This window comes from Pongo pygmaeus, chromosome 15, assembly GCF_028885625.2.
Source record: "Pongo pygmaeus isolate AG05252 chromosome 15, NHGRI_mPonPyg2-v2.0_pri, whole genome shotgun sequence".
In the NCBI taxonomy this organism is placed as follows: domain Eukaryota; kingdom Metazoa; phylum Chordata; class Mammalia; order Primates; family Hominidae; genus Pongo; species Pongo pygmaeus.
Window position 1 is genome coordinate 50,236,463 of NC_072388.2, and position 19,743 is coordinate 50,256,205.

General features: G+C 39.7%; 1 protein-coding gene and 1 long non-coding RNA gene across 3 annotated transcripts in view; one reads left to right on the plus strand and one right to left on the minus strand.

Moving 5' to 3' along the window:
* Positions 1–19,743, plus strand: part of FRMD6 (FERM domain containing 6) — a 240,754-nt gene that overhangs the window by 64,631 nt on the left and 156,380 nt on the right. For both annotated transcript variants that reach the window (XM_063651224.1, XM_063651222.1), the window contains exon 2: positions 16,596–16,658. The gene's annotated coding sequence lies outside the window, so the exon portion shown is untranslated. The remainder of the gene's footprint in view (positions 1–16,595; positions 16,659–19,743) is intronic.
* Positions 1–19,743, minus strand: part of LOC129012722 (uncharacterized) — a 53,382-nt gene that overhangs the window by 7,211 nt on the left and 26,428 nt on the right. The gene's annotated exons all lie outside the window — the stretch shown is intronic.

The following is a 19,743-nucleotide window of genomic DNA, read 5'->3' on the forward strand; positions in this document are numbered from 1 at the left end:
GGAAAAGAGGAATGGGTCTGTGAAAATCTCTAGGAAGATGAGAACAAACTTGTACCTGAACATCAAAATAGCACCCTAATATCTTATTAGCAACAAGCATACCTGGTGCCCAGATGTTGATTTCCAAGACCATTCTCTAATAAAGAGAACCAGGGATTCTTGGAGACATGAATGATTCTAGGGCTGGAGCAAAAAAATATACAAGAACCTGGGGCACCCTGTAGAGCCAGAAAATAAGCAAGTTCTAAAACAAAACAAAGGCCAAAACTTACAATGATGAGAGAATATTCGAAGGAACACAGGAGCCAACTGAAAGAGCTCCCAACGGCCAAAGCTGGAACAATTTGACAAATAAAATAAATAAATATTTGGATTATAATTCAAAATACAAAATAAATATCCATAAGTCCATGTTATAAATAAATGATTGAATAAATAAATAGTATAAAAGAGACAAATCTCCCAAGCAGAAAAATTCCATATTTTATGGAGATACTCTGGCCTCAAGGAGATGGAATATAACTCCCAATTCCTTAATTGAGGCTGTGTATAGTAACTTCTTTCCAAAGAGTATAGTCTGGGAAGAAGCAAAAGAGTAACTCTACAGTGGGGAAACCTTACAAACAGTACCTCAACCGGGTGCTCAAGATCACCAGCACAGTGACAAGTCATGTTGATGCTATGTTATCCTTGATATGACGTGATGAAAATGGCATCTGTGGAATCTGTGACTTTCTCCCCAAAATCCATAACCACAGTCTAGTCATGAGAAAAACATCAGACAAATCCCAATAAAGGGACATTCTACAAAATATCTGACTGGTACTCCCCAAATTGACTGTTCAGGTCATTGAAAGCAAGGAAAGCCTGATAAACTGCCACGGCCACGAGGAGTCTAAGGACACATCCAATTTCCATTTGCATCCAAAATGGAATCTGAGACAGAAAGAGGACCTTAGGTGAGAACTAAGGAAATGGGAACAAAAGTATGGACTGTAGTTAGTGACACTGCATCAATTTTGGTTCTTTAGTGCTAATAAGTATACCGCAATAATGTAAGATGTTAATAATAGGAGAACCTGGGCACATGGTAAATGGGAACTCTGTGCTATTTTCACAATTTTTCTGTAAATCTAAACTGTTCTGAGACATAAAGTTGGTTTTTAAAAGAGCCATCCTGGCCTGCACTAGGAAATACTTACCCCATACATTGTGGACCCTTCCTCCAATACAAGATGTCTCAAGTAGCTTTCATAGTTAAAAGGGCAGTGATGGAAAAACAGGCATCATTTTACCAAAGGGCCACCAGATGGCTGTCATCTGGCAGAAGTCTACTTCCTGGGCTTTCTAGATGCATACATGACTATCACCGGGAGCATTCAACCTCCAAAGAAGAGTTCTACTAATTATGTTTGTCTAAATAATGTGATAAATTTAAGTTTCAAGTGATAGCAGTTAGTTCACATTGTAAATATACAACTCAGTTTGTCTGTACCACATTTAAAACAAATTGCCTACTGTGTCCCAGGAAATATTTCAGCCAGGTACCTTTGATTTTCACAATTGGGCTATGTAGAAATTGCTTTTGGAGCCAATTAATTGGAAGCACTTATAAGTTTGTAGCTTTAATTACATACTGGTGTAGTCTGCTCCTGGTTAAAAAGGCACCTGATAAGCCGGGCTTGGTAGCTCACGCCTGTAATCCCAGCACTTTGGGAGGCTGAGTCGGGCAGATCACCTGAGGTTGGGAGTTCGAGACCAGCCTGACCAATATGGAGAAAGTTCATCTCTACTAAAAACACAAAATTAGCCGAGCGTGGTGGCATATGTCTGTAATCCCAGCTACTAGGGAGGCTGAGGCAGGAGAATCGCTTGAACTCGGGAGGCAGAGATTGCGGTGAGCAGATTTTGCGCAATTGCACTCCAGCCCGGGCAACAAGAGCGAAACTGTCTCAAAAAAAAAAAGGGCACCTGATAAATAGTAGTGATATGTTAAAGAAAAAAATACTACTGTTGAAGGTGCTGTTAATTACATGTTGGGTACTGCTTACTTCCTATGTAAGGTCCAAATTCTTTGGATGATTTGTTCAAAAGTTGGAAAAACAGATATGCAGAGGCACTTTATAATCACCTCTTGCCTTCTGAGGTAGTCATTTGTACCTACCTCAGCTACTCATAAGCTCCTTCAAAACTAGGGCTAAGTATTGATGGCCTTTGTATTTCCCATGCAACTGCCAAAGGGCCTTGCATCAACACATTTTGGTGAATTAGTTTAACAAGGTACACCTCTGCTGTTCCTATGACTTAACTGGAGGCTTAGACTGGAATCACAGAATAGTCAGAATGTGCCATCTTGATTACTGCTTCCTTTCTACCCACAGACATCAATGTTAAAATCAGACACTTTTGTTCTCTCAGATTTCTGTATTTTAATGCACTATATATTATGTATTTTAATGCACTGTATTCATTTTTCATATCAATCACTGATTAGAAGGTATTTCTTCTTAACAAGTGTCAAAACATTTCATAGCCCCAGTTTACTTTGTAGAATTTTACATTGTGAGTAGGTGAGAGCCTTAATCATCAGAGTAAAACCTTAAGTGCTAAATTCCGCTCTGTGGTGACACTTACTTAATTGCTTTACAAGACTGAGGCTCAGTCAAGTTTGTCTTCCTCAGCAACTCTTCTTTTTTATCTAATTATGCATTTAGATGGAGTCCCTGGTGGTGGCAGGGGAGGGGACAGGGGTATTGGCATTAGACAAAGTTTCTGTTCCAAAGGAGATTTAGTCCGTTATTATGTCTAAACTTTCCAATTTGTAGTCCATTCTAGTTTTTAGGAGGATTAATGTACATCCTATCTGCAATATAGTAATATTAGCCTTATCCATCATTGAAGAGTGAGCTCACCACCTAGTTCTTTCCTGAGCTGCCCCTGTCTCCTTCTCTACCCCTTCCACCATACTCCATAGCTTCAACCAAAACTTCTATTCAAGTGGCTTCCAAATCCAGATCTAAATCTCTGACCTTTATTCTAAACCCAAGATGCCTGCTTTTCCAGACTCACAAATTTTACTTTCTGAGGAACCATATTATTTTTTCCTGACACTTCTCATGATGCTTTGCAGGCTATAAGAAAGTAATAAACCGGGCATGGTGGCATGTGCCTATAATCCCAGCTACTCTGAGGCTGAGCGGGGAGGATTGCTTGAGCCCTAGAATGTGAGTTTAGCCTGGGCAACATAGTGAGACCCTGCCTGAAAAAAGGAAAAGAAGAAGGAAGAAAGGAAGGAAGGAAATGAGCAAATGAAGCATTATTCACAATAGCCAAGATGTGTAATCAACCTAGGTGTCCATCAATGGGTGAGAAAATGTGATATATAATATACATATATATATATATACACATATATATATACACATATATATACATATATATACACATATATACATATATACATATATACACATATATACATATATACATATATACACACATATATATATATATATACACACACACATACGTACATTGGAATATTATTCAGCCTTTAAAAAGAAGAAGGAAATCCTGTCACTTTCAATTACATGGATGAACCTGGAAGACATTATGCTAAGTAGTATAAGCCAGGCACAGAAAGCCAAATACGGCATGATCTCACCTCTTTGTAGAATCTAAAACAGTCAAACTCAACTAGTGGGATAGTGGTTATCAGGGGCTAGGGCAAGGCTAGGGCTGGGTGATGGTAGGCGGAGCCAGGGAGAGGGATTGGAAAATGTTCTTCAAATGATACAAAATTTCAGTTAGACAGGAAACATAAATTCAGGACATCTGTACAACATGGTTACTAGAGTTAGTAACAATGTATTGTATACTTGAAAATTGCTAAGAGAATAGATTTTAAATGTTCTCATCACAAAACAAAATAAATATGTGAGGTAATAGATATGTTAATTAGTTTGATTTAGCCATTCCTCAGTATATTCGTATATCAAAATACCATGTGGGGACACAAAGAAGGGAACAACAGACACCAGGACCTACTTGAAGGTCAAGAGAGGGAGGAGGGTGAGGTTGGAAAAACTACCTTTTGGGTACTAGGCTTACTACCTAGGTGACAAAATAATTTGTACACCAAAGCCCTGTGACACACAACTTACCTACATAACAAACCTGCATGTGTGTACCCCTGAACTGAAATAAAAGTTAAAAAGACAATCGGTAAGGAAAGTACGATTATTATTTGAGGCCTTCATGAAGATACCGAAAGATATAAAGATGATTTTTTGGTAATAATTTGTTTACAATTGTATAGTTGTCTCTTATTCTCAATAAATTATTGAATTCCTTAAAAAATGTTGTAAACCATTAATATATATAAAATTTTCATTTTTTAGTAAATACCTTTTTAAAAATTAAATGAGGCCGGGCACGGTGGCTCACGCCTGTAATCCTAGCACTTTGGGAGACTAAGGTGGCAGATCACCTGAGGTCAGGAGTTTGAGACCAGCCTGGCCAACGTGGCGAAACCCTGTCTCTACTAAAAATACAAAAATTAGCCAGGCATAGTGGTGCATGCCTGTAATCCTAGCTACTCAGGAGGCTGAGGCAGGAGAATCACTTGAACCTGGGTGGTGGAGGTTGCAGTGAGCCGAGATTGCACCACTGCACTCCAGCCCAGGTGACAGAGCAAGACTCTGTCTTAAAAAAAAAAAAAAAAAAAAAAAATTAAATGAGTAAATGAATAACTGAGTATATAATATGGAAAACAAAAGCCAACTCTCTTAGGAGCTAAAAATTTTAGCCATTTTAAATGAGAAGTCTCCAAAAATGTCATAATATAATTATATAATTACATGCCTTCCCCAACAAAATCTACTAAATATAATTTAATCTTTTTTCTTTTTACTTAGAGACCACCCTTATGAATATCAGTTACTATATAACATGTGGTAACATAGTAGCCCTTAGGTGTTTTAACCATTTGAGAAAATTTTCCCTCCTCTAAAGGAGTTGTCTGCTTTTCATATCCTTCACTGTCAGGATGCCAGCTGTCATTTCTTGCTATCACTGGTGTCTCTACCTCCAGCATCAGCCCCACCCTTGTTCCCTGATTGTACCACTCCTTGCCAAATTTTATGACTTAACTGCTATGAGTTAGGAAACCCTATAGCTTTGTTTTTAGACATTTCTAAACAAAAAGTAAGCTCTAAGCAAGGCCTTGAGGAGCTGTTTTATGAGTACAGTGTGTGGATTGGTTTCAGTCCATTTTATCCACACTGAAACATTTTGTTGCCACATTTCTTAGTTTAACTGTCCTAGATAAATGAAGTTGCTAGATGACAGAAAGTTGCATATCAACATACCCTGGCAAATAGGCCTTCATTTGATTTGGTACCTATTCTCTGATTCTAGAGAATATACTAACTCGCACTCAGAAAAGAAATAAGATCTGTAAATGTAAATTCAATAGGAAAATATTATTTATTCCATCCATCTCCCTACTTAAAGGTCATAATTTTTGCCTTCTGCAAGACTTCAACCATCATTGTTTTCAGTGTTTCTCGAAGTGTGGTCCTTAGACCAACTGCATGAGAAACACTCAGATTGCATGTTAACAAGCAGATTCTTTGGTCCTACCCTTGGTCAATCCAATCATAATCCTCCAGTGGTGATGGTATATTCCAGGTTTCTTTTTTTTTTTTTTAAGCAAGCCCTCCTTGTGATAAATTCTCAGGCATATGAGAGTTTACATTACCAAGCTAGAATGACTCCTCTGGTATTCTTCACAATTCCCTTCCACCAACCCTTCCTCGTATCTCTATGCTTTCTTTTCCAGTTTCATACATTCTGCTTATCCAATTTTTCTTGAATTTTTCTCTTCTCCAGACCTCTAAATTCAGAACCTTCCTTTGAATATTTTATGACCATCAATCTTTCCCTAATCAAGAACAAATAAGGTAATCATTTTTTTCCTGAACATGAAATTTCTGCAATATGCCTATCCCCTTCCCTGAGCCTGCAAGATTGATAGATGGGTTATACAAAGTGATGGAAACACTTTTTCTGGAAGTTTTTCAGAAGTGAGTATAAGCACAGTCATGTTCATAGGTAGAAAGAGAACTAGATGACTTATAAAGCCATTTCCAGGCCTGCCTAGAGTCTTTACATTGTAAATACTAACTTAATTTATTAATTTTCTGTCCTTTCCTTTTTAAGACATTTCTGCTAGTCTTTTGTCTTTGTATCTTGAAGCTTTTCTATCCTGGGACTATGCTTTATAATCATGTTGTATCTCTTATAGTAGTAGACACTAGCAATCTGCAATACATTTATGGACATGAAATAAATCCATATTGATCTATACTTTGCATCCTTGTTTTCTGTATCACAATTGAGGTGTGAGAAGGCAGAGTCTCACCTAATACAATGAAATAAACATCACCCAACACAAAATTGAATTAAGTTTTATGCTTATTTAAATTTTCTCCGATGAGAAATTCTTAAAATAAAAGGTTTTATATCAGTGTCATATATTTATGTACCAAATTACACTCTGAATGGAGTAGTAATAGTAATATTCATGTAGGCCGGCAACAGTGTTTAAGAAGCTGCATGGGAGACAGACAAGCTTGGTGTAACAGCCAAGTGGGCAGGTGATCTCTGTTGACATCCCACTCCTTTGCATTGATCCTACTTTGTTTGTTTTTTGAGACCAAGTTTCACTCTTGTTGCCCAGGCTGGTGTGCAATACCGTGATCTCAGTTCACTGCAATCTCTGCCTCCTGGGTTCCAGTGATTCTCTTGCCTCAGCCTCCCAAGCGGCCGGGATTACAGGCATGTGCCACCATGCCTGGCTAATTTTTGTATTTTAGTAGAGACAGGGTTTCACCATGTTCATCAGTCTGGTCTCAAACACCTGACCTCAGGTGATCCACCTGCCTCAGACTCCCAAAGTGCTGGGATTACAGGCGTGAGTCACCACACCTGGCTGATCCCACCTTTTTTAGGTACCCAGAGTCCTCTCAAAGGTGCCCTTCCTACATCCTACCATGAACAGTTCACCCAGAACTTTCTCGAAACTCCAAAATTACTCTTGGTCTCTCTTTAATAAAAGTTTTGGTAGTAGGGAGAAAGTAATCTGATGTTTGCATTTTATTTAAAAAGTTTATTGAATAAAATTAATGTTGGATTATTGACATCGATGTGGTCCACATTCTTAAGCCCCGTTTCCTGCTGTCAGAAGACTATGAGTTAGTAACTTGCCATCCCACTTGAAAATATCTTGGTTTGGGGAAGACAGAGCTAAATTGTGAGTACAGAATATTTGCCCTTTGAATCTAGGTAACTTAAGATGAAGTCTTTCTGTAAGAGGCAGTTACACCAGCTGCCTTTCAAGGATGAATCAGGATTCAGATGAATTCAGCCTCACATGATTTCTTTATATCAATGACAACATTGATTTCTCAGACTATCAATATGGTCTTTCTCTTGTGGCCTCTAACCCTAACCCTGTAACAAAGAAGGCATTTTTAATCACTGAGGGCTAAAATATAGAATTGAATGAAGGCAAGCAATTCCATTTGGAATGTCCCATCAGCATTGGAAGGGACCTCCTTTGTACTGCAGCCTGCTGTGGCTAAGCCCTAAGAATGTATTGTGAACTACCAGTGCTCAGGGAGCAGCTGGGGAAGTATCTTCTCTAGACAACAGAGGCTGAAGCTGTGAATCACGCATTTAAGTAACAGAGTTGTAGTCAAATAGCAATAGACTTGTAAGCAAAGATTATATTGAATTTGACAACAGGCTTGGGTGGTTTATTTATTTATTTATTTATTTTGATGACTTCAACCTGACATTGACCTGATGAGCTCAGAAAAATAGTCTTGAGCTGAAGAGCACTCACTTCCCAGCAGAGATTTCCATGTTAATGGATATGTCAACCTTATTCAGTGAAAAAGAAGGTCAAGGGCATCTGAATAATACATATAATCCTTTCAGGCTATTTTAATTGAGTTTTTCAGTATCATAATTCACTAAGAAGAAAAAGGGAAGAAATCATCACAGATTCATTTTGATTGTTATCCCAAATGAAAAAAAATATATGTTTAGTTTATCTTTGCTAGAAAATCTGATCTTGTAGAACAATCCTGGTGTTAAACCATTTTCTAAAACTACATTTCCAGAATTAGCCAATTCAGTTTCTTTTTCTATTCTGTAGAATTTGGCCAGAATCAAAGATTCCCACCCTGGCTTTGTTATCTGCCTTTTAGGGCCCAAGTCTGGCATCAATTGCTCCTTCAACTCCAAGATGAGTTGGGCGATGAGTATTTGAGGAAGAGCACTGCAAAGTAAATTTCCATCTTTCACCCCCACATTTCTATCCCACCCATCCCTGCATCTGCAGGCTCCATGATCAAAAATAAATATCTTGCTATCTTAATCAGAATTTAGGTATCAACCAAAGATTGCCTGCATCCAGGGACTAATGGGAGTAGGTCACAGGAGATTAGATCTAGATCTTACCCAGGCTGACAATCTCTATCTAGGAGGTCATGCATGGTACCATTTATCAGGAAGCAGAAGATAGCATGCATATTGCTCAGGCCACATGGCACCCTGGGATCTTCAAGCTGGCCCAGGTATATATACTGTGGAAACACAGTTTTCTAAAAACTCTGATGCCAAAGTAGTTCAGAATGAGTACGAGTGGGAAGTCAATCATGCATGGGGACTGCATGAGCCCCCTGAAGTGTTAGTCTAGATAAAGCTTCTCCAGTTTATTGCTTGGCAAAGAGCATTCCCTCACTCCAACCCAAGGGCGATTTCTATACAGTGGCTAAATATCTAAACAGGTTATCATAATGGGTTGGGAGAATATATTACCAAAAAGATTTGAATCAGTACAGCTTTCTTGCAGCATAAGACTTGATAACCTGAATTAAATTAAACATGATGGGTTGATTAAGAAACACAATTTGCATGGTAGTAATTATTAATGGCTCCAGTTACTATTGCTGCACAGGAAACCACCCCAAAACTGAGTGGCACAAAATAGACATTTATGATACTCTTGGATATAGAATTCTCAGCTGGTCAAGAATTCAGATGGGACATAGTAAGGATAGTTTGTCTCTTTGCACAACGTCTGGGACCTCAGCTAGGGAGACTCATGACCTGGGGGTGATTTGATGACTCAGGGCTGAACCGATTTTGAGGTTTCTTTCTGCCATGTCTGGCAGTTGATGTTGACTGTAGGCAGAGAGCACAGTAGGCTGCTGACCGATGTGTAGCATCGCCAGCATGGCAGCCTCAGAAGAGCCAGACTTCTTCCATGGTGACTAGCTCCTCCCGGAGTGAGTATCCCAAGAGAACCAGGAGGAAGCTTTATGGCCTTTTCTGACCTAGCCCCATACAGCATCATTTCCATAGTAAAAGAATTATCGCTTACAAGTCCAGATTCAAGGGGCAGAGTGAAAGACCCCATCTCTCAATGTGTCAGAGAATTTTTATATAAGATTTAAATATGTTTTCAAATTGCCTCATTCATATAAGGCATGCCATCAAGAGCTAGAGCCATGGTAGAAAAAAGCTACTGTGGCCAGGCGTGGTGGCTCATGCTTGTAATCCCAGCACTTTGGGTGGCTGAAGAGGGTGGATCACTTGAAGTCAGGAGTTTGAGACCATCCTGGCCAACATGGCATAACCCCATCTCTACTAAAAATCCAAAAATTAACTGGGCATGGTGGTGGGGGCCTGTAATCCCAGCTACTCTGGAGGCTGAGGCACGAGAATCACTTGAACCTGGGTGGCAGAGGTTGCAGTGAGCTGAGATCGTGCCACTGCACTCCAGCCTAGGCAATACAGCGAGACTCAGTCTCAAAAAAAAAAAAAGAATGAAGAAAAAAGCTTCTGTGGTTGCAATACAACTTTGATGTAATGCATAGCTCAGTAACAACTCAGAAGTGAAGAAAGTATACAGAAGGTCTATGATCATACTAATGGCTATGAAAAATGCTTAATATAATCAAACTTCGAAAGTCCATTTTTATTCACTGATAGTAAAGTTTCTAACTGTACACTTAGAGATATTTAGAAACAATTTTATTTTCAGAATTCCCACAAGATTAATAACTTTGCGATCGCAAGTCATAAACTTTCAAGTTCTAACCGCTTTTACCTTTTGAAAACAATTGTTTTATTACCATTTCTAAAGTTTTGTTACGGAAAATTTCTTTTTGGGTATGCAGCTAGGTACTGATTTCATTTATTACAGCTCTGGTCACTATTTATCCTACTCCTTGTTCAATATTACTTCACACCCCCACAGATTGGCCCGATTTCCTCCATGAGCCTCCCTTGGTCATGTTCAAGTTTCACACTGCATTTGATTGAGCCTCTCTTTACACGGTACTTATATTTGTCGTTACTTTTAAACATGTAAATTCCTAAGCTTGGAGAATCTTCTTATTAGGACCAGGGAAAATGCATTCGTGTTGCTGTCTTTGATCTCTGAGGCGGTATGTGATTTAAGTTTGCCTCAGATCCTCAGTTTCCTGTCTACAATAATGAATTTGGGCAGAAACCTGTATGATCTAGTTTTAGACCAAAATCTCTTTTTTAAAGGTTTTAAATGAGATGAAAAAGAAACTGGCCTCTTTGAGAAGAGAGGAAGTAAAAATGGAGCGACCTGAAGGGACCCAGGGAGATTAAGCGGCCTCCATTTTGAGCAGGCAGCTCTGGGGTCTGAGAGAGCTAACCAAGGGCGGCTTTAACAGAGAGAGATTATGGACAACAGCAGATCAGAATAATAGGTGGTTTAAAGGATATAATTAACAATCCTCTTCTGAAAAGCAGCACAACAGCCTTAGAAAGAGAGGTCAAGGCCCCTTTTGGAAAGGCCTCGGGGCAACAACCTCTTCTAAGCAAATGTTTAAATAAGCAGTTCTCATAACAGTTAAAGGGTGACTTCACTTACATGTAGGAGCTTGTATTTGCTAAAATCAGGTACCATGTCACTCACAGAAAGTTTATCAACATGTGGGATATTTTCCTAATTAAAAATATAGGAAAAGAAATGTGTGTGCATTTTCTATGTGTATATATTTAAAGAGAATCAAAAACACAGGGACGTGATTTTTCACGACAGTAATAATGGCAGACCTGTTCATAATGTTTAACTTGCCACGGTCTATTGTCCAGCTTGCATTCATTTCTGTTTATAAAACCCATAAAAGTCTTGAGCGAAAACTTCCTTGGAAAAGTTTTTATAATACAAAAAAGTCATCAACTCAAAACCCAGACCGGGTTTGGCTCCTTGGATGGCACTGCCTCAGGGCCTCCTCCCTTTGTTCTTCTGTGTACACAGAGAGAGGAGGTGGAGCCAAGGAGATGAAAGTTCTTGACACTAATGCCTGGCAGGACAAGTCTGGCAACTTTCAGAACAATGCAAATTGAATGGCCAAATTAGACAATTTTTCCCAAACTGAAATGACTTCTTCACAGAAAGTTGTAACACTTGGCTTACCCGTGCCAAATACTAGTGTAACCCACTTGGGGGCAGCTGTAGTTGAGCTCTATTAAGCTTCAAGGTGCTGCTAGAACAATACTAGATTATCCCACTGGGTTCAAGTACCAAGAATTGATGGTATGAGGTGAGGCATGCTCTTCCAGGCTTCTTGCCCAAAGGTAGTTTGGGTTTGTTTTTAAATATTTGAAAAGAAACAACCCTTTTCACTTTCAGTCTTGAGAAATAGAGGTTTTTGATGGGGGTGATGGTGATGGTGGTGGTGCTGGTGGTGGGGGTGGTAGTTGTTGGTTGTCCTTGTTTTGTTTAAATGAATCACCAAGAGCCAGACAATGCCATGGTAAAAATAGGCTCTGAAGATCTAGCCCAATCACCTCCATTAACAATGAAGGAAATGGGGCCTCAGGGAACAGCAGCAGTTCTAGAGGTGGCAAGGCCTTAGATGGAAGTCATGAATTGGGGCACATTGTGTTGTTAAGTTCCCTCATTTGAGGAACAAAAACCAGGAAAGTTTAATGGATCTCTCCAAGTTCACAGAGCTGTTTATTAAGAGTCAAGACAGTGGCCGGGCATGGTGGCTCATGCCTGTAATCCCAGCACTTTGGGAGGCCAAGGCGGGCAGATCACGAGGTCAGGAGATTGAGACCATCCTGGCTAACATGGTGAAACCCCATCTCTACTAAAAATACAAAAAATACAAAAAATACGAAAAATACAAAATAATACAAAAAATACGAAAAATACAAAATAATACAAAAAATACAAAAAAATACAAAAAAATTAGCCGGGTATGGTGGTGGGTGCCTGTCCCAGCTACTCAGGAGGCTGAGGCAGGAGAATGGTGTGAACCCAGAAGGTGGAGCTTGCAGTGAGCCGAGATCATGCCAGTGCACTCCAGCCTGGGTGACAGAGGGAGACTCCGTCTCAAGACGAAGCCCACTGGGCTAAAGAAATGTATGCATTTATGATAGTCAAATGAACAAATGAATGATCATTCCAGTACCAGCATGAAAACTCATTCCAAATCGAACACATGCAGCTTGCATTCACCAACCAGTTGGATGACATACATTTCCTCAGAGCAAACAGTAAAGAATCGATTGTCCACAGTAAAGACCCATACAGATGTGTCTGGCTTTATAGAATACACAGTGCTACTTTTCAGGTAGATTTGACCATATTTTAAATATATATGAACAACTCTGCTTTTAAAAATTCTATGTAAAATAGGGACATTTTCTGAAAAATAGAATGAGCAACCTCAATTTATCTACTTTTCAATCCGAATTTTCCCACGTAATATTTGTTTCACCTGGGTCTTTTTAAATTCAATGAGCTGAAAGAGTTAATGAAGCTCCAACCTTCCTACACAGTAGCCAGGCAACCCACCATCCTCAAATATGCATTTTGAGTCATTATACCCAATGTATCTGGTTGGTGCAAAAGTAATTGCGGTTTTGCCATTACTTTTTACTGCAATTACTTTTGCACCAACCCAATACTTTCAAAACCAAAAGTTAAACTATTTGTATGTGTTGTCCATGATAGTTTCCTCTCTAGACTAAGAACAAAGTTTTGTAAAGTATCCTTCTGTGTATAAGTTGTTTTACCTTGCAGAAGTTGGACTGAGAGGGCAGGATCACTTGTTTTCATAGAATTGGTTGAGGTTGAGCATTTGTCACAGGCCCCCTATACAGGAGGCTCTGTTAATGCACAGCAGGGATTGAAAATGCAAATGCCCACAAGAGCCACAGCGTTGCTACAGATGAGCAAAGCAGCAGGTTAAGTGGGAGAAGCAACAGGAAGTGGTATGGGAGGTAGGGAAGGAGTACTTAGTGCCCCATCTGAAGGGATGGGTGCTACTTAGCTCCGGTTCATGCAGAAACATAGGCCAGTTACCATGCAGAAACGTAGGCCAGGTTTTGACAGACTCTTCATTTTTTAAAAGAAAAAATGTATTTTGTTGTAAAATCTTCTGACTTGTTAATGTTGACAACTAACTCAAATTTGTTTTGAAATGAGTGAAGGTCAAATTAAAAAGTCCCTTGACCCTCTGGTTACCAGTATGAGACTTCTAGACGCTGCCATGACTACCCATCTGTTTTTGGTTTTGTTTTCTTTTAGGGACAAGGTTTCACTCTGTCACCCAGACTGGAGTACAATGGAGGCATCACAGCTCACTGCAACCTCCAACTCCTGGGCTCCAGTCATCCTCCTGTCCCAGTCTCCTTAGTAGCTAGGACTAGAGCCATGTGCCAACATGCCTGGCTAATCGTTTTGTAGAGACAGTATCTTGCTATGTTGCCCAGACTGATCTCAAACTCCAGACCTCAAGCAATCCTCCTGTCTTGGCCTCCCAAAGTGGTAGGATTATAGATATGAGCCACTATGTCCTGTCCCACCCATCTTTTTGTAGAAATCATATGCATCCTTTATTTGCCTTAATCACATCCTTCTTAAAGCTATCTTCAACACTCTGACATAATACATCTGTAAGGTCTGTACTGCACAGTTAATGCTTAACTCTCTCCTTTCTTTGTTTCTAATTATTTCATATGTACAGATTTGGTATTCAGACTTGATCATAAGCACTTCCAGAACAAGACTCATATCTAATACTTCTTTTGTAGCTATCTCAAAGCTCAATAAATGTTTGCAGTTGGTATTTTTCCTAATAAAGGGAAAAGAAAATAGTCTTTGCTGACACACAAATACGTAGTTATACTAGGAATGAGTTTCATGTCTCGAAGTTCCTGAATTTCTAGCCTAGGCAAGCTAACAAGTTAACATCTGTAGGCATCTTGCCCTGACGAGCTGCAAAGCACTGGCTTGCCATAAATGTTTAAGAAGAAAGCACTTGGCAAAATAGCTATGAGTTCATTTATGTCTTTTCTAGAATAAAAATATCACAGGCTATATGTAGTCCCACGGAGGTGATGTTGTTCCTTACAAGCCTTGACTGTGAATGAGAAATTTTCTGAGCCAATTCTTGTCTGCAGGAAACCTTCCATTGATTTAGGCATTAGAAGAATGATAGGTCCAGCTAAAGAATGTCAAGCTCCTATTTTGCATTCACAAGTCAGAATTCTCTGGGCCTTCTTCTTAGAGTGTTTTGGAGGAGTAGAACGTGAGCTGTAAGCAGCCTTAATCCAGAAACAGGTGTAATGGGAGGAGAAATGGAGCAAGCGTTGAAGCTCAAGAAATGAGTGACCACTATCTTTGTCCCTATATGGAAGTGAGGAGGGGTGACTAAGAAATGGTGAACACTGCAAGAAACATTTTGCCTTGTACTGGCTTGTTAAAGTTATCTCTTGTGGCCAACAGTAGGCCAAAAATCCAAAACAGCTGGGCATGTGTGCCAGGCTGCCCAAGGATGGTTCTGGGAGTGGTTTGAATTGTCCAGCACCATTTGTGAGTGAAGGAGAAGTATGGAAACAATGACCTCTACTGATCCCTAAGTCCAATGGGCTTGATATGATAGGGGATCAAGAGGCTGTGGTGAAGGGACCAGCTCTGGTATGAATTGATTGCCTGACCAAAGGAAAACATTGTATTTCTTCCCTTACCTGGAAATGCTAATAAAATATCCAGAAATGCTTTTACTTTTTTTTTTTTTTTTGAGATGGAGTTTTGCCCCTGTTGCCCAAACTGTAGTGCCATGGCATGGTCTTGGCTCACTGCAACCTCTGCCTCCTGGGGTCAAGCAATTCTCCTGCCTCAGCCTCCTGAGTAGCTGGGATTACAAGCATGTGCCACCATGCCCGGCTAATTTTTGTATTTTTAGTAGAGATGGGGTTTCACCATGTTGGCCAGGCTGGTCTTGATCTCCTGACCTCAGGTGATCCCCCCCACCTCTGCCACCCAAAGTGCTGGGATTACAGGTGTAAGCCACTGTGCCCAGCCAGAAAGGCTTTTACTGAAGAAGCCCTGTCTTCATACTAGCCCTCACAAACACTACACAGATGTGCCTCTCAGACATTTCTTTATGGTTCTCAGAGTTTCCCAAATTGTTTGGTAATCAGAAAAAGAAATAAATTATCGAATAAACAGACAACAGCCTTGCATTAGGAAGCCGACTTTGGAATGCCAAAAAAAAAAAAAAAAAAAAAAAAAAAAAAGGTAACCAAAATACTTTGGTTACTAAAAATAGTGCCTTAACTTAGGCAAACAATACCAGGGTCAGAATAAACACTAATTAACATTGTTTAGAATATTTCATTGTAACTCTGACATTATTGTCACTTTCTATTTAATAATAGAATTAATTTTCTTTTCTTTCTTCTTTTTTTCTGAATCTCACTCTGTCGCCCAGGCTGGCGTGCAGTGGTGTGAACACAACTCACTGCAGCCTTGACCCCCACCTCAGCCTTCCTGGTAGCTGGGACTACAGGCATGCCACCCTGCTCAGCTAATTTTTGTATTTTTGGGGGAGACAGGCTTTCTCCATGTTGCCCAGGCTAGTCTCAAACTCCTAGGCTCAAGTGATGTGCCCACGTCAGCCTCCCAAAGAGCTGAGATTACAGGCATGAGCCATCATGCCCAGCCAGAATTTTCTTTCTTTTTTTTTTTTTTTGAGACAGAGTATCGCTCTGTTGCCTAGGCTGAAGTGCAGTGGCATGATCTCGGCTCACTGCAAGCTCTGCCTCCTGGGTTTATGCCATTCTCCTGCCTCAGCCTCCTGAGTAGCTGGGACTACAGGCACCCGCCATCACGCTCGGCTAATTTTTTGTATTTTTAGTAGAAACGGGGTTTCACTGTGTTAGCCAGGATGGTCTGGATCTCCTGACCTCGTGATCTGCCCGCCTCAGCCTCCCAAAGTGCTGGGATTACAGGCGTGAGCCACCACGCCCGTCCGAGAATTTTCTTTTTAACTTGTCACATTGTTAGTCCAATTGTATTTTCTTCATCTGCAAATTTGTTAAAGTTGTTAATAAAAATGGTGGAGAAAATAAAACTGATGTATCTTTGGAATGGTGGTGTTTAATCTGTCTAAAAGTTAATGCTAATTATAAAAGTAGAAATTTATATTTCTTTTCTTGATTGTTCCTTATTTTTCTCTCAACAGCCTTCATATCTGTTTTTTTCTTATGAAGCTTCTTCTGGTTGGAAACTTGTCAAATTTCATCAGGTAAGAAGTGCTAAATGTGAACCTGAAAACCTTGTTTCAGAAAAAAAAAAAAAAAAACCACCCAAGTTTGAGAAATCTAAAGACGGTATCAGCCTTGGACAGATCTCTGGCCTGTAATCTGGGAAAGGTCAAATAAGATCTCCAATCATGTACAATTCCAAATACATTTGAGAGCAGTGGGTCTGAAAATGTGGTTCCCAGACCAGCAGCATCAGCACCACGAGGGAACTTGTTAAAAATGCAAATTCTCAGGCTCTCCACTGTGCTTTAATAAACTTTCCAGTTGACTCTGATGCACATTGTTTTGAGAACCAGTTTTAGATAGGTTTCATGGACCAAAGGAATAGAAAATATCTCTCTGGGTTGATTGAATTTAATGGACTTAATGTCTTCCTTTCTTTTCTCCATTGCCTTTTCTTCCTTCAGATTCATCCATTCCTCATTTAACAAGCTTGCTTCATAAAATCATACATTATTCCAAACATACTGTCTTTATGACAACTTAAATTCTATCTAATATGGGACTCCGTCAAAACAATGTGTTCAGTAGAAATTGTCAACTAATGAAATGATTTATATCCCTTGTTAGCTTTGAGGAGGAATATAGTCATGGAAGACACATCCATAAATGGGTGTCCAGCTACTAAGATGGCTGCCTTTTATAATTAACATAATTAACATCCATAGCACGGCTGGGCATGGTGGCTCATGACTGTAACCCCAGCACTTTGGGAGGCAGAGGCAAGAGGATCGCTTGAGGCCAAGAGTTTGGGACTAGCCCGAGCAACATCGTGAGACTTCATCTCTATAAAAAACAAAGAATAAAAACTAGCCAGGCCTGATGGCACGTGCCTGTAGTCCCAGCTACTTGGGATGCTGAGGCAGGAGGATCACTTGAGCTGAGGAGTTTGATGCTGCAGTGTGCCTCTGAAGTCATTTGCAAAGGATTGTATCGTCCTTTATGAAGGATTTATGTTGTCACACAAAATGTGATTCTGTCCTCTTGTAGTGTTTAGGGTATGCTGGAGTTCTCCACACTATCCAGTATCACCAATTCTGAAAAACAGCCTAGAGAGCTACCCAGCAGAAATTTCACCTCTGATCTGGTGTAACCCTGGGAATCCCTGTTAATTAATTATCTGCTAAACTTAAAAAGAATACATATAAAGATACTGTCGTTCTTAAATGATTGGTAAATGTGGCTCCCAAGAGTACCTTTGCTGAAGATGATGCCTCATTTGCAAAGATATGCATGATTTCTTCTCCAAATCATACATATTTCTTGACGAGTAGGTATCAGAGTCTCTTAGACTCAATTTTCTCATTTATATAATGAAGATACTAGCAGACTGTACTAGTGAGGATTGCTCTAAAAAATAATGCAGATAATCCAGGAGTACTTAGCAAATACCTGGCTTAATAAATATTAGCCATGATTAAAGATTTTATTAACAGATTTATAAATTCAAAAAGGTTACATCAAACTTTGTCTCATTAAAAACAAGCAGACAGGGGAGATATCAAGTGTCTCTCCTTTGCATGGCTCACCTACCTGTAAGTGTTCTCATCCCCACTAGACCAGCAGCAACACCACTACTATGTTTTATCTTCTATGAAGGTTTGTTATTATGTCACCTCTCTGTTCTCTGCTTTTCTAGTTCCTTTGCCACTGCTGGCCCTCCAGCATAAGGCCAGATAGAATTAGGGACATGATAAAATATGGAAAAGCATCATTCATAGCCTATCCATAGTGCTAGGAGAGTACAGAATAGTGCCTGCTATTAGCTCCCCTAATGTTCACCAGCCCTTGGAGCAAAATTTGAAAAGCCAGCTGGGTGACCCCAGTGCAGAAGATCAAAGGACCAGAAGAGGATCTTGAAAGATGATTTATTTCCCTTACCTCTATTCAATGTACAAAGCAAAACACGTCATCAGTTTGCAAATATTTCAGGAGAAGGAACTTTCCCTAATCTTTCACATAAATGCTAATATGAATGAATAACAGTTATATATGATTAGGAAATCTCATTTTAGCATAAGTTGAAATATTTCATAGCATATGCTGGAAAGGTACAGTTGCATCTATGACATATTGCCCTGTAGATGGCTTTGGTGAGAGAAGGGAGACAGAGAGAAAGGGGTTCTTAGAGGAGAGGTATGTAAAACATTAGGATTAAACAAGTGTCCAATAAACAAGAGATTTCTGAGTTTGAATTAGTGACATAGAAAAATGAGAAACATCTGGAATCTGTACTTCTTTTGCCAGTCAGAAACACAGTTTTGAGTTCCTTTGTTGAATCATTTACTTTGTAAAGACTTATTAAAAATGAATGCCTAAGGTGGTTGAAAAGGGAGCAAATTGAATTCAGAAGGCCAAGTCCTTTAAGGGAATCATTTCAAAGAGCTTTTACTTTCCATCAACTAAGCTTAATGCTGTCTCCTCAAACTAGTCCTTTTGTTCTATTTCAATACATACCTGAAGAGTCAGAGGCTTATAGACCCACTTGAAATTTAACAGTAAATTTTTGGAGAGAGAGAGAAGACTAATTTTCTTCACATTCTTAGGTTTTATCATATGATGCTTTCATAGACAACACTTTCCCCACCCTACCCCCACACACAAAAATCATCTGAGAGAAGGGGATCTATCTAGACATTGGTCCTTCAGACACAGCTGAGATATAGAAATGAGGTTGTTTTCTTTGTTCATTTTGGGGAAGACTTAGCTGCCCTTGATAGTCCTATGATAGGCTTCTAGCCAAGATAGACTATGGAGGATAAAGGGGGGTCACTTAAACCCCACTTTGTCCTCAGTCAGTGCTTTCAAATGCCCTTGCTGGGTCCCATAACTAGCCACTTACTGGAAGGAAAGCAGGGGTTATAGGCCGATAAGGTGACCTGGTGTTGGAATTCTGAGGAGACCACTGACATTTCAATGCCCGGCTGGCCCTGTTATCACCTCTTATGCCAATGTGAGACAAAGGAGCGGGAGAGAGAGGGGGGAGGAAAGACGGGTGAAAAGGGACAGAGGAAATGTCTTAAGGTGAAACAGATATTCCAGGAATACACTCCTCCCTCATCAATT